Here is a 16,655-nt window from a genome sequence, read left to right on the forward strand (position 1 = left end):
AAAATGAAGAAATATAAAATTCTAATGAAAATGCTGCTGCTGACATACTCAGGGCCATTCTTTTAAACATGCCCCCTAGTACTTGCTGCCACCTTGACAATCTCCTAATTGCCTGCTTGACCCAGTGAGACCCCAGACCAAAAGTAACCACTGTTTTCTTCCTGGGATCTAAACACAGCATTTCCTACCAAATCTAAACAACCAAAAATCCTTTCTGAAATGCATCCTAAATAGAAAACAGAAAATAAAACACCTAACTTCCTTAAGATTTTCTTAAACAAGAAGCCACCTAAACTTCAGTGTAAGAAATCAGTTACTTTTAAGTAGAAACAGTGCAGTGAAGGTGCTTCTATTTTTGCAGGAGACACATGAGAGATTTTGTATCCCTTTCCATATCTTTTTGTGAAATCTAATCCTGTTTTGCTAGAGGTTGGCTTCTCTGTTCAGTTTAGTTTGTGATGCCAGTGGGGGTGAAAAGTTACATTTAACCCAGCATAGAGCTCTCTCAGACTTATTATAACATGGTGCTGCTGAAAAAAATCAGTTTCCCTGGGACTGCCTTGGTTCCCAGGTGAAATATCCACTTTCCCTATGATATGTTATCATAAATATAATACTGAAAGATTATTATATTTTGGACGAGGTGACTGATTCTGAATTTCCTGGCATTACTGAAATGAAAATAAAAGACTACTCAATCCTGTAATGGAAACACATTTGGAAAGCCCATTTTCCCTTTCTTGCAGTTGGTGATAGAAAGGGGTGGAATGTAAGACTGTTGGGTCTTTCCACATTTTGTTAGCCTGGGCAGGCAAAGGCAGACCTGGTTCACCTGCATGGATCATGAATGCCCCCCGCTTCTGTCAGGAGCAGTCTAGTCTGCTCATCGTGTTAAAACACAAAATGAGAAGCACCAATCACCAGACCAAATGTGGTCATTTTGAGCCAATTAGCTTTCTCCTTTGCCTTGCCCAGCAACTGTACTATACAGCCCAAGGTGTCCACTTTGCAAGAAAACATGATCACAAGTGGAAACATTTGACAGTGAACAGATTTAGGGAAATCCCTAAAGCAATTGACTCATGAGTGATTGCCTGCTGCTACCATCAAATCTATTTAGCATAATGGCAAACTGAATCATTTGTAAGATAACTATTTATTAAACGTGTTCTTTTCTAAACTGTAAGTTCTATGAGAGAAGATATGAGTGAATGAACAAAGAATTGGATGAAAGAACAAATAAGAGCACATGGCAGGATTTGGATATTGAAGGCTTACGTGTGAATCTTAAAGGTTTAATTCTGCAGCGAGCACAGCGATGTGTGCCTATTAATCCTGTTAATCCCAGCTACTTGGGAGGTTAAAGCAGGAAGGTGGCTTCAGCCCTGGAGTTTGAGACCAGCCTGGGCAACATAGCAAGACCTTATCTCAAAAAAAAGGTATAATTATTTCATCATAAAAGATGGTTTTAAAAATGTGTTCCTCACATCATGCTAAGTATTTTAATCTTCACTTTTCTCCTCTGAAATAAAAATAGCTAATATTTTCTGAGAGAGTTGTCTGAGTTCCTGATTCTTGGCTGACCAATCATCCTAGTTTGCCTGGGATTGAAAGTTCCTAAGATGTGGGATTCAGGGTACTAAAACTGGGAAAGCTCCAGGAAAACTAGGATGAGTTGGTCATGCTGCAACACTGAACTAAATGCTTTTTCATCCTTTTTACTTCATCTAATCCTCACCAAAGCCCTATTAGGTAGTAGATTCTTTTATTATCCCATTTTACAGATCAGGCTATGGACACTCAGTCATGTTAAATAACAAAAACCCAGGACTGTCTTGTTGGAGAAGTCAAGGGCCAGTCATCATGGCCTCTTATCTATAAAAATGGGAACCACAGCAATGCAGTTCATGGATCTCACCTGGCTATTGAGATAATGATAGGAAACTCACAGGAGGCATTTTACTATCTGCAAAACCTTTCCTCATTCAGCCAACGGTGAAGACAGGACACTAGAGCCAAGTTATAGTCAACCCCAGTTGACCTCCATTGGGAATTTCATGGTCCATTACTCTGGACTCTGGTCAACCATTTTCTTGCTTTTGTTTTTAGAGAAGACACACATAAAATAGGAGAGGAAAAGAGGGGGAAATCAATCTTCATCAGCAAGTTATTTCCTCCAAACGGACTTTATAATCATTATTATAATGAAACACATTTCTTTTTCCAAAGCCTATGCTAAGGTTGAGAGAGCAACTTTAACTGAAAAATAAATGAGTGCCTTGAAGTGGTGAGGTTGTAAATTGCCCATCAGGTCTAAGGATTCATGGTTGGTTGCATTCTTTTTATTTATCTCTGAGAGCCCCCTGGTATGCCACCTGGGGTTGCCCATACTAATATGTATTTTTCAGTTTAGTCAAACCCTGAAGTTTACAGGCAAGAGGAAATTTAATAAACTGGTGGAGATAGATGCATTCAACAAATGTAATAAAACTTTTCCCAATAGTAGGTTATACAAGATTATATACTTTAATTGAAAATAAACGCTTTCTAAATGAAGCACATAACTGCATACTAGATCCTGAATAAAATAAAGAAAATGAATTGATTTTAAATTATACTTGATAATATGTTATATTTTTAATGTGATATTTTTAGACACATCTTTAACTCCCTATTGTTTTTAAAATTAGCCACAGACACCATAACTCTCAAGACTTTCTACAGCACATTTCCAGCTTGATTTTTCTCTTTTCCCCAGTCTTTCTGCCCATCCAAACTTTCTGTACTAGTGTATCCCCAGGTCTTCATTCAGGCTGTTGCTTTCACTTGGAACTTCTCCATTCTTCAGCACCACCTGTAAAACTTGTAAGGGACATTTGTTGTTCCATTTCTCCCCTTTTTCTGTTTTAGAGCACCCTTTCGTTCTTTTGGAAAACCATTCCTGCCCAACCTAAATCTATGGGTTTGATGTAGCTGGGCCTATCTTTGACAAGGCGGGCATGAGACCCAGACCTGGCCAAACGGGAGCACTGTTTGTATATTTTGCTGGATTTATCAGGAGAAAGGCACTGGTTGTTTGTTTGTTTTTTGCTGGAGTAATAAATCTGCTAACAAAGTGAGCCTGATAGAATTGGTATCCATTCTTTCTTCCACCAGGTACAAGCCTATCTAAAAACAAAACCAGCTCAGGGTAAAAAAGTCAAGAGATGGAGAGAGACCAGTCTTTAATGGTGTCATTAGCATCCTTGATTCAACTGTGCCTGAAACTAGATTCCCCTTTTTTTGATTAGCTAAGCCAACACATTTTTCTATTTTTGCTTAAACTAGTATGAGTTGGGATTCTGTCACTAAAAACTAGAAAGTAAAAATCTTGATTATGTAAAACTCTACCCATAATTATGGGTTCATCTTAATGGTCACCAAATTTCTAAAGTTTTCCCGGCCTCAAAAGAAGGGTGACTTTGATCACCCAAGAATAGCTTTCATATCAATATTGTTTAGAAGTCAGAAAAAATCAAGTCAGTAAAGGTAGAAAAGATATAACTTCAGACATTTATTTGTATATCTTCAACAATATGAATCTAATGATTTATAATGTGTATAAAAATCTTACTATATAGTCAGCAAGGTAGAGATTTGAAAATTAGATTCCTACAAAGGTGAGGTATAAGAAATAATATATTCGGTCTTGGTCTGTGATTCCTGGTACACAGCTCCTAAAATCCTTTCCTGAGCAACAGGAGTGTCTTTTATTACTCCTAAGGAGCCCCAGGTAATCACACCTGAATCTATGCTAATGAGGTGAATTAGGGTGCTTCCTAGGTAGTCTCAGGATGGGACTGATCACCACAAAGACCAAGCGATTAGAGGATTAGACCTTTTACCTCCACCCACAGACCTCTGGGAAAAGGAGTGAGGGTTGAAATATAAAGCTTTATAAAAATTCTTGAACCATCAGACAAGGATGAATAGCTAAAAAAAAAAAAAAAAAAAAAAAAAGATACTTGAACAAGAAAATCTGATGAGCTTCCAGATTGGTGATGACATCAACCAGGTACTAGGAGGGTGGTGCGTCTAAAGAGGGTAGAGGAAGTCTGTGCCCTCCCCAATACCCTGCCCTATGCATCTCTTCCATTTGGCTGTTATAATAATCCTGTAATGGTAAGTTTCTTTCTTGAGTTCTGTGAGCCATTCTAGCAAATTGTCAAACTCAAGTCAGGGGTTGAATGAAGTCTCAATGCATAGCTGGTCTGTCCTTAGTAAGGCAGGTTTGGCACTTGGAATTGTCATCTGAAGTGGGGATGGTCTTACAGGACTGTCCCTTTAACTTACGGGATCTAACACTAACTCCAAGTACAGTGTCAGAATTAAACCGAATTGTAGCACACCCAGTTGGTGACCATAGAATCAGAGAATTGCTTATAGGTATTAGAAAATATTCCAGAAAAGGACTATAAATGCTTCAGGAAAAGAACACTGAGAAACATGGACTTTGCAATCAGGCACCTGGATTTGATCTGGACTTCCCCGTTATGTGAAGTCCTGGGGTGAATTCCTTAATATATGCAATCCTCCAATTTCTTAATTTCTAAAATAGCAAAAATAGCACTAAAGGATGGAATGAGAAGACAAATACTGTGTATGAGTTAGGATACAGGTCCAGCTGCCGTCACAGAGACCATAATACTGATGGTTTAAATAAAGAAAGATTTTTCTTTATCTTCCATGTAACAAATAAAGGCATGGTGGTCTGGAGCTGGTGTGGTGGTTCCACAGTGTCATGGGCCCAGTCTCCTTCTATCTTCTGGTTCTGCCATCTGCCCTTGATTATTCTCATCTTTAATTGTCCAAGATGGGTTCCCACCATGCTCTTATTCCAACCAATAGAAAGAGGAAAGGCAAAGTGAAAAGCAAGCTCCTTTCTTTTAAAGGCATGAAGCGTTTTCCATATTGATTGTTCCCAGTTTATTGGACAGAATGTAATCATGTGTCTAATATATGACCATATCTAGCTATGGGAGAAGTTAAGAAATATAGTCTTCTTTCTCAGCAGCAATGACTCAAATAATATTATGGGTTTTTAAGTATCATTATTGCTAGAGATGAAGGAGAACATGGATATTAGTGGACAACATAGGATTTATTTAAATTACTTGACAGATTTCCCAGCACAGTGACATTGCCTCTTTCTGTCTCCTTTTTAGTTACAGGTATATTGAAAATTCTGAGTGGCATTTTCTCATTACTGGTAACTTTGTTAATTGGCAAAATCCTCCAGAAAGCAGCATACAAATAAGGAGTTATTATAATCTGACTCTGAAGGACTTATCCAAATGAAATAACACAAAAGGAGAAGCCATTCATTGTAGTGTTACCTGGGGGAGTACAATCGTAAAGTCTTGATATTTTAGAGTAGACCATGAGCCATCCCTTCCATTGGTAAGAACAGCTTGCTGGACCATGGGAGAATGAGCACCTCAGTCCTGAAGTGAGGACCGGGGCTGTGCAGTACTGTGGCCCTCCAGGGGTATGCACCATGCTGAGCTAGTAAGATACTGTTGTATGAGAGCTTGAAATGAGAGATGAAGAAACCAGAGGTGAGGAGGCAAGTTTACCGAAGTGTTTGAGGCAGTCTACAAACTCAGGCAATCCTGAAAGCCACCTTGTTCCTATTCTTCCTAATGCCATTAAAATAATAATAATGTGTAGAAACACAAAAATGTGTCCAAGATACTATTTTAGCTGAAATTAGAACAGAAAATAAGAATATTTCTCTATATAAACATGAGTAACAAATACATCAAAGGACATTCCCAAAAAACTGAAAAGATAATCCATAGAACATTTTTCACCCTGGAGATGAGAGAAAGTATTTGCAAATCATATATCTGATAAGGGTCTAATATCCAGAATATATAAAGAATTCCTACACCTCAACAACAAAAAGACAACTCATCTAAAAAGTTAGGAAAAAACTTGAATAACTCTTTCTCTAAAGATATGCGAATGGCCAATAAGCCATTATGGTTAACGTCATTTGCCATTTAGAAAAATGTATATCAAAACCAAAGTGAGATACCATTTCACACCTACTAGGTTTGCTATTTTTTGAAAATTGAAAATAAGTGTTGGAAAGAATGTGGAGATATTGGGACACTTGAACATTCATGGTGGGAATTTTAAATAGATCAGCCATATGGAAAACAGTTTGGTGGTTCCTTACACAGTTAAACTTAGAATTACCGCATCACCCAGTAATTCCACTCATCAACACACACACAAAAGAACTGAAATCAGGGAGTTAAACAGATACGTATACACAAATGTTCATTGCAGCACTATTCACAGTAGCCAAAATAATAGCCAAAATGTCCATCTTGGAAGAATGGAGAAACAATCTGTGATATATTCATATAATGGAATATTATTCAGCCATCAAAAGGAGTGAAGTTCTGGTACATGCTACAATATAGATCAACCTTGAAAACATGCTATGTTAAAGAAGCTACACACAGAAGGCCACATATTGTATGATTCCATTTCTATGGAATGTCCAGAATAGGTAAGTCCTTAGAGGCAGAATGCACATTGGTGTTTGCTGGGGGCTGGGGAAAGAGAGAAATGGTAAGCCACTGCTTAATGCATGCAAGGTGTCTTTTTGGAATAATTAAGATGTTTTGGAACTAGGTAGAGATGGTGGTTATACAACATTGTGAATGTGCTAAATACTAATGATTCACTTAAAAATGGTTCACTTGAAAATGATGAATGTTACACTATGGGAATCTCATCTTCATAAAAAAGTGATAAAAAAGAAAAGATAATATTGTGGGGGTAATTTGATTAGAAGCAGTTTCTAAAAGCATTATATCACCATTTATATATATATATATATATATATATATATATATATATATATATATATATATATATATATATGTGTGTGTGTGTGCTATATATGTATTATGTGTGTATGTATTGTTTTCGATTTGGGGTAAATATTTACATGCTTCCTAAAAAGAATGAAAATAATTCAGTCTGCAAGTAACAATTCTCAGAAAGTAAGTGTTAATGCATTCTATATGGAGACAGTGCCCGTGATAACGCATCCCTTGACAATACCACTTTGCATATCAAGTGACTGGCTCTTGTTCATCTCAGAAGTCTCAATTCTGTCATTTTCTCAACCTCAATTTAATGCAGTACTGCTCTTTATGCAGCTGAATTTTCTGGACCACACTTAGGACAGTTTAGCAGGATTTACTTGTAGTATCTTTAGAAAATATCCTCATTAATTCTTTTTTTTTTTTTTTTTTTTGAGACAGTCTCTGTTGCCCAGGCTGGAGTGCAATGGCATGATCTCAGCTCATTGCAGCCTCCACCAGCTGGGTTCACATGATTCTCCTGCCTTAGCCTCTCGAGTGCCTGGGACTACAGGCACATACCACCATGCTCAACTAATTTTTGTATTTTTAGTAGAGACAGGTTCACCATGTTGGCCAGGCTGGTCTTGAACTCCTGACCTCAGGTGATCTGCCTGCCTTGGCCTCCCAAAGTGCTGGGATTACAAGTGTGAGCCACCGCACCTGGCCTAATTCTTTTATTATAAATTTTACAGCATAAAACATAAGCCTAGTATAATTCCTCTTGGAAATCCATATAAGAATGAAAATTTAAAAACAAAATCCATTATTCTATTACCTAGAATAAAAGTGTTAAATTTTGGTTTTATACACATGAGCATACCTACACAAACAGTCATATAGATGCATTTTTGGCAACAAATAGTATTAGGATGTATGTGCTATATACTTTTCACTTAATATTAGAAACAATTTTCTCTGTCATTAAATATTCAAAAATTGCATTTTTAATATATAGCTGTACCATAATTTATGCAGAACCTCTATTTTACTTTTTTTAATTTTTAATTTTTAAAGTTAATTTTATTTTCATTTTAAGTTCCAGGATACATGCACAAGATGTGCAGGTTTATTACATAGATAAACCTATGCCATGGTGGTTTGCTGCACCTATTAATCCATCACCTAGGTATTAAGCCCCACATGAATTAGCTATTTTTCCTGATACTCTCCTTCCCACCGCCCTCCCCCCAGCAGGCCCCAGTGTGTGTTGTTCCTCTCCCTGTATCCATGTGTTCTCATTGTAGAACCTATTTTATATGTCTAGTTTTTTCCCAATATTTCTGAAATCCAGGCCTTCAGTGTGCTCCATTATAGCCACACCTTCACTGCAAGGTTATATTATTAAAAATAAATTCCTAGAACCAGAAATATGTATTCAAAAGGAAAATTTGGAAGCTTTTGACATGTTTTGACAAACTACCTTCTTGTTATGTTGTCTGAATTTACCCTTCCAATAGCACTTTGTGAGTTTATGCCAGCATTATTCCACATCCTTGGCAAAATTGGGGTTTCTTGCCCAAAGTATTATTTTATACACATTTAAAATTTTACTTTTGATGTGACAATACATAATATGGCTCAAATATCAAAGAAACCACTGGGTATACAGGAGAAAGTCTCTCCTGCCCACATATACAATCCCCCTCTGAAGATAAATATTCAGTTTCTTACATATCCTCCTAGAATAATTTATGCATTCATATGTACAGTATTCTAAACACAGTGTTCTGAACCTGGTATTTTCCATTTATGTAAGATATATTCCACTTATCTATACATCTTGAATGCAGACAGCTTCTTCATTCTTTTTTATAGGTGTACACTTTTCTGTTGTTAAATTTTACATACTTAACCAGTCCCCTTTTGACTGGGTAAGGCATTTAGATTGCCTTTAACCTTTTGCTGTTCATACACTGTAGCTGTGAATTACCTTCTAAATATATCACTTCATCCACAGACAAGTGTGTATCTGTGTGTGTGTGTGCACAGCTGCATACATGCACATGTGTCTGTGTTGAATTTCTGAGTTACTAGGTTCAAGACTTTTTAAAATGTTTTTGTTCATTTTATCAAAAAGAGAATGAGGGTGAGAAAGAAAGGAGACAAAAGAGAAAAAATTAGAAAATTTAGTGAGTCTGGTGGTTTTTAAATGGTGGGAGATGTCACATATTTTTCCTAAATTGCACAGCTCTGAAGTTTCTGGTTTTCTTCCACTATTCTTTCTTGTCTGTTTAAGTGTTTGGAAATTTCAAAAGATTAGGGGCATGAAAAGGGATGGGTGCTAAAAACCTAATAGCAGAATTGCCTCCAATCCTATACGAGCTGTTTTACCATCAGCTGAATTCTGATAAAAAAGAGCAAAGGCCTCTCAACAGAGAGAGCTAAGCCTTTAAGCCCTGGAGGTGAGGTTACACACCTTACATCTTCAGAAATATGAAATGAAAATATGTTTAGAGATGGAAGATAATTTTCCAAAGATATGATCATCCACAACATAAAGGATCAAAATTTCAAAACCTCAGTTACTTGCCTTTATTTGACAATGATTATTTTTTCTAGAAAATACTGATTTATGTTACATAAGCCTTAAAAATAACATGCAAAGTACACAAATCAAAATTGTATAGCTTCATGACTTTTCACAAAGTGAACACATACATGCAACCACCACTCCAATCAAGTAACAGAACATGACCAGCATCCCATTAGCCTTCATTATTCCCACCCAAACACTAACCCCAAAAGTAACCACTTTCTATCACTATCAATTAATTATATGTGTTTTATAACATCACATAAAGGGAAAATGTAGGATGTATTCTTCTGTCTGATTTCTTCCATTCAACATTATACAGAATTCATTCATGATTTTATTTTTTTTTTTCTTTTGTGTGGCTGCATTCATTCCACAAATATTTACTGTGCAGGTACTATATGCTGGGTGCTATGCTAGCCACTGGAAACACAATGCCAGTGATCCAGATAAGGTCCTTGCTCGTCTAGAACTTGCACATGGGGAGATTGTCTTTCCACGCTGAAAATGAATATTAGAGTTAAAAAGTCATTGCTTTCCAGGGAGACAACTGAGGTTTGTCAATGCAGGTAGCTCCAAGGTATTTATCTTTCTAGAAAGGCAAAGATATGTTCAGAATAAAGTGAACTTCAGTGAATATCTTTATCTTTACTTACATAATCATTTACCTGCTATACAAAGGCAGAGGCCTTCAACATATAAATCTTGGTTACATTTTCAGAGCTGAATTCAGTGCAGCCCCTGGACTAAATAACTATAATATGTCTGCCAGTCAAGACTCTGGGGAAAGGATGATGGCTGTATCTTTGAAATGCTATTTTAAACACACTTTTTTTGCAGACAAATTCACAGAAGAGTAATGGCTAAGCAATGTTTTCACTTTCCTCTTCTTTCTTTAAATTATACTTTTTGCCCCTTTTTTCAGTGTAGGAAAGGGATTGGGAGATACATTCCATCTGATCAGTGAAGATTTGGAAATAACCCAGAAATCAAAAGAGGATATAGATGGCATTATTTCAGAAACCCACACAAAGTCAAAAATTCTAGTGTATATATATATTAACTTTAGAGTTGATAGGTATTATTCACATTTGTAAGCAATGTTTAATAGTTTAAATTAGTAACACATTAGTTAATTAAATACGTATATTAATCCTAAAAGCTTAACAATTTTAAAAGCATTACAAATAAATCTAAAGTGCCTTTTACCTGTCATTCGCAAACGCGTCCTCTCTTCTGTTCACCAGCTAAGAATTTGGAGTACTTCCTTCTAGACCTTTTTTATGTCTTTATACACAAACATGTGTATGTATGTTATTTTTCCTATAAACGATATACATATCAAAATGCAACTTTCTTTTTTACCATCAACAATATTTTTTGAGATCTTGAAAGCTGATGTATACCTGGTTCACTCTTTTGAACTGCTGTATAGTGTTTCAATATATGAGCGTGCCATTTTATATAATGTAGCCATTCTTTGAATGAGGACAGGCAGTCTCCAGATTTTCACTCTTATAAGCAATGCTGCTATGAACATCCTTGACATGAGTCCTTGAGCACATAAGAAAGTATCCCTCTAGGGCATACATCAAGAAGTGAATTGATTATGCCATCACTTCTTTAAAAGAGCATCTTGGCCCTTAACGCTAAGGAAGCTCTTGAAGGCTGTGTAGATCTCATTTGTATCTGTGTGACAAGAATCCAGCGTAGATGGGTGGGACTTAATGACTGCCTTCCATGACACTAGAGTATAGGTCCTGGGTTTCCCAATATCTTTCCACTTCTCAATCTCTTGGTTGGTTCCTTTCTGCCTACCAATGATTTAGAAGGCAGACGTCCTAAAGCCTTTATTCTTGGCCTTCTCTCATTTCTCTGGCATCTTTCCCTCGGTCTGAAGCTCTCAGCCCAAGCTACATATCAGAATTAATGGGAGAGCTTTTGAATATAACTAGTGCCCAGACCCACTCTTCAGAGATTCTTGCTTAGGTGGTCTGCAGTGGAGTGGGTTCCACATAATCATATTTTTTTTTCCTCAAGACTCTTTGTGTCACATTAATGTGAGGCTAGAACAGAGAATCATTGACTTAGGCTGGTGGTTCTCCTAGTGGAGCTCCCCAACCAGCAGTATTCGTATCTCCTGGGACTTGTTAGAAGTACAGACTCTTGGGCCCTGCCCCAGACATCATGAATGAAAAATTCTGGAGGATGGGGCTGTACAACTTACGTTATAACAAGCCCTTCAGATAATTCTGATGCATGCCAAATAAAGTTTGAGAACCACCACCTAGGGTGATCTGATGCATTCCCCCTGACTTAGTAACCATACAGAAAAGTCCTTTTTGTCTCACCTCCAACCTAGACTCCTCTCCTGGACACCAACTGCCTCACTGACATTCCACTACAGTGTCTCTCCAATATCTCCGCCCTATTCCCGCCTTATCAAACATTTTTTTCCTCAGTCTTCTCCATCCCAGTGAATGACACCATCCTCCAAGCTGCTAGAAGCAGAAACTTGGAGTTTATTTTTAAGATCTTTTAAAATACATAATGCCTTCAGGAAGCTTAAAACCAAGAAGGTACAAAAAGCTGAACAATGACAGTCTCTCTCCCACCCTTATGCCCTACTATGGACTGAACTGTGTTTCCCACAGAGTTCATGTGTTGGAATAAATTCTAACCCCTAACCCCCAGTGTGACTGCCTGTGGAGACAGGGCTTTTGAGAAGGTAATGAGATTAAATTAGATCATAAGAGTGGGGCCCCAATCCAACATTAGTGTCCTTAAAACAAGATGAAGAGCCAGGAGGAAAGGCCATATGAGGATGCACAAAAACGTGGCTGTGTGCAAGCTAAAGAGAGGGGCCCCAGAAGAAATCAACTCTGCTGTCACTTTGATAGTAGAGTTGGCCTCCAGATCTATGAGAAAATAAATTTCTGTTGCTTAAGCCACTTAGTCAGTGCTATTTTGTTATGGTAGCCTGTGATGTTTAATTTTATGTGTCAACTTGACTGGGCCACAGAGTGCCCAGATATTTGCTCAAATACCATCATGGGTGTTTCTATAATAATATTTTTGGTGAAATTAACATTTAACATTTAAATAAGTAGACTGAATAAATCAGATCCCACTCCTTAATGTAGATGAGCCTCACCTAATGAGGCCTGAATAGAACAAAAAAGCTATGCCTTCTGCAAGTAAGAGAATTCTTCCTGCCTGACAGCTTTCAAACTGAAACATTGGCTTTTTCATACCTTAGGACTCAACTGAAACATCATTTCTTCCTGGGTCTCCAGCCTGCCAGCCTTCAGATGGGAAATCCACCTTTGGCCATCCTGGATCTCAGGCCTTTTGACTTAAACTGGTGTTATACAATCAGCTCTCCTGGGTCTCTAGCTTGCCAATTCACCCAGCAGATTTAGGGACTTTCCATCCTTCATAATCATGTAAGTCACTTGCTTAGAATAAATCATATATACATGTATACACACACACATACACATATAAGTGTATAAATGTGTGTGTGTACACACACACACTGTTGGCTCTGTTTCTTTGGAGAACCATGACTAATCCCTAATGTACAACCTTAGCAAATTAATGCATGCCCCATCTTCCCAGTTCCCCATCTTCCTCATACAGTAACCACTATCCTTAGTTTCTTACATATCCTTTCAGAGTTTCTTTAGAATATATACACAAATAAAATTATGTAATACTATTTTTCTCCAGTTTTTATATATACATTCTTTTTGCAGATGCCTTATATTTCATTGTCTGCTTAACTCCTGATTTGTTCAATCAGCCTGCTATAATTTAGACTTTCGTTGTTTTTGACATTAGAAATGATACTGCAGTAAAGAACCTTGTGCATGCCACTTTCCACATGTGCAATTATATGTGATATATATAATACAGACTGCTGGGTCAAGGGGTATATGATTTTGCAGTTTTGATAAATGTCAAATTGCCTCCTTAGAAGTTATATCAACTTACTCAACAATGCCTAAGAGTTCCCCCAAAGCCTTAGTAATTGACTGTGTTTCTCAAACTTTATAGTTTGCCTATTTGGTTCCTGAAAAGCTCACATTGGTATAGTTTTATGAGCACCTTTTCACAAGTGTGTGCTGTTTGTATTTCCTTTCTTGTGAGCTGTCAATTAGTATCTCTTGCAGGTTTTTATTGTAAATTAAAGGAAAAATCTCTCTTTGTGCTATGAACTGAAAATATTTTTTCCTCAGCTTGTCATTTAACTTTCAATTTTGATTATGATGTGCTGTTGTTTGAATGTGTCCGTCAAAAAGCATATGTTGGAAACTTAATCCCTAATGCAAAAGCACTGGGAGGTGGGGCCTCATGAGAAGGGATTAGGTCACGAGGACAGAGAGAATCAGATAATGCTGTTGTCAAGGGAGTGGGTTCATTATAAAAGGGAGCAGTTTAATCTCCTTTCTCTTTCACTCTCCTCCCCTCTCTTGGCCTTTTGCCATGTTATGACACAACAAGAAGACCCTCTCAAGATGCTGGCACCTTAATGTTGGACTTTCCAGCCTCCAGAACCATAAGCCAATAAATTCCTATTCACTATACATTACCCAGTCTGTGGTAGTCTGTGATAGCAACACAAAATGGACCAAGACATAATGTTTCTTATTATGCAGAATGTGTTTGTTTATAATGCAGTTAAATATAACATTTTTTTTCTTTTATGGCTTGTGAATTTTGAGTCATAGTTAGAAGGCCTTCCTTATGCCACAGATGTAAAGTAATTATTCCTTTCTATTTCCTCCTAAATCAGTTTTGGTTTAATTTTTTACATTTATTTATTGATCCATTTGATATGGGTCAAGTATGTACTTAAAGTATGAAGTACAGATTCAACTTTATGATTATTTGTGTGGGTATGTGTTTTACCAGATGGCTACCAACTCATTTCTGGTAGCATATATTGGGTAGTCTATAGTTTCCCAATCAGTTTGAGAAGCCATCTCTATCAGAAACTAAATTCTCACAGTTATATCTCTTTCTGGATTTTCTACTCCATTCCATTGGGTTTTCTGTCCATTTACAATCCAGTATCACCCTACTTATTTATTGTGGCTCTAAATTCCCTATTAATATCTGGCATTAAAGCTAGATTTTCCATATCGTTCTTGATTTTCAAAGTTTTTTGAGATGTTTTTGTTTATCTTCCCAAATAAAATTTTGAATTAATTAGTCTCATTCAAACAGAACGAAATAACAGAAATAAATTGTTGGTATTTTTATTTCTCGTCATTTTATAAACTGTCTTAGAAAGAACAGGCATCTTTGTGATATCCAGTCATCCTAAGCATACAGTGTCTTTCCATTTACTCACATCTCCTCTGAGGTCTTCATTAGTGTTTTAAAACATAATTCATATAGGCTATGTAGTATCTTGTCATGTCTATTCCCAGCGATTTTGTTGTTGTTGTTTATGGAGATTTTATTATTTTATATTCTTTATCTGGATGTTGTTTGTATATAGGAGATAGAAATATCTGTATTATAATTTTCAAATTCATTCCTGATACTCCCTTACTCTCATCCCCATCATAACATACCTCATCATGTTCTATTAATCCTACCTTTAAAATATACTTTACGTGTGTCTGATTCTTGCCACCGATACTAACAAACACCACCCTAAGTTCAAGCCACCTCGATGTTTCATCTGGACGGCAGAATAGCCTCCTTGACACACAGCAGCCAGAATGATCTTTTAAAAACACAAACGGCATCTTGCTATGCCCCTGCCTAAAATATTTCCATGGCCACTCCTTCTACTCTAAATAAAATCAAAGTCCTCACCTTAAAGGCGCTGTATCAGCTGACTGCTGGCTCTCTCAATCCCATTCTTTTATTTGTCTGTTTCTTTATTTTGTAAATTTTAAAACTTTAAATAAAATTTGCGGCTATATAACAGTTGTACATATTTATGGGATACATGTGATGTTTTGAAATAAGCATACACTGTAATGATCAAATCATGGTAACTGTAATATCTGTCACCTGAAACATTTATCATTTCTTTGTGTTAGGAACATTCCAATTCCACTCTTCTAGTGATTTTGAAATATAAAACCCCATTCTAAATCATTTCCTCCTCATTCAGAGAACTGTTGGTGCAAGTGCTTCTTGGGTTCCAAAAAACTCCAACTTCTTTCCTAGCTCAGACCTGGCCCTGCTGTTCTCTTTGTTGGGAATATTTTTCCTGCTGTTCTTTTCAGTCCTGGCTCCGTCTTATTCTCTACGTTGCCATTTGCTTATTACTTGTCAAAGAGATTTTCTCTGTTCATATGATCTACACTATCTCTCTTTTAATCTCTTTTATAATTCTTAGAACAATATTTAATTATATACTTGTTCATGTATTAGCTTATTTTGTGCTTCTTTTCCCCACCAGACCGCGAACGCCTCTGCTATCTGCAAAGTGCATAGCACTCGGTAAGCGTCTGAATAATGTATTTATTGAATGAATAAACAAATGTCTTTCTTGTGTACTAGTCAAGGGCTGGAAAGATTATATTTTTCCCTGTTAATCAGCTATTATTCTCCATTCGTGTCTTAAATCCAGGGTTACCGTATATCCAATGCTTATAGTTCTAAGTCACAAGTTTCCCTCAAAAGCCTGACTCAATCATCATAAATATCTTCCTTGTATTTATTCTCATATATACAAAATATATAAGGTTGTTTTCAAATAATGAAACACATGTTAAATGTTACAGAAAAAATTAGCGCTGTATATAATTTATGAGAAAAGTTTTCCCTAAGGGTAGTGATACCATCATATATATTTTTAATATATTATCTGTATATTGACTAACTTAGTTTTTCTCATTAAAATTTACTATATTCTTGTTGTAAAAATAACCAAACAATATAAAAATCGGTGTCACTGAAATGTAGGAAGTGTAAAAGCGCTCCAAAATTCTTACTCCAGAGAGAACCACTGGTGACAGTTTAATGTATATCCACCTTCTTAGACATTTTTTCTCTGTATATCATATTTTAAGCACAGGCTGAGATTTTGTTCTTGCTGTTTTATTTCATTTCTATTTCATTTTTACTACAGTAGGACACAATTAGACTGACAACACTATGACTTGCTTGCTGAATAATAGATTTTAGACATATTTATATGCTAAATATACAGCTCTTTCCTTCTCTTT

At 36.6% G+C, this 16,655-nt stretch overlaps 1 long non-coding RNA gene across 1 annotated transcript in view; it reads right to left on the reverse strand.

The window, feature by feature from the left end:
* Positions 1–9,818: 9,818 nt before the first annotated feature.
* LOC108303508 overlaps positions 9,819–16,655 on the reverse strand; it is a 17,580-nt gene continuing 10,743 nt past the window's right edge. The window contains exons 3-4 of the long non-coding RNA XR_001824873.2: positions 11,811–11,957; positions 9,819–9,960 (exon numbers count right to left, since the gene is read on the reverse strand). This is a non-coding gene — a long non-coding RNA (uncharacterized LOC108303508). The remainder of the gene's footprint in view (positions 9,961–11,810; positions 11,958–16,655) is intronic.

Source organism: Cebus imitator, unplaced genomic scaffold (assembly GCF_001604975.1).
Source record: "Cebus imitator isolate Cc_AM_T3 unplaced genomic scaffold, Cebus_imitator-1.0 Scaffold48, whole genome shotgun sequence".
NCBI classification, from domain to species: Eukaryota; Metazoa; Chordata; class Mammalia; order Primates; family Cebidae; genus Cebus; species Cebus imitator.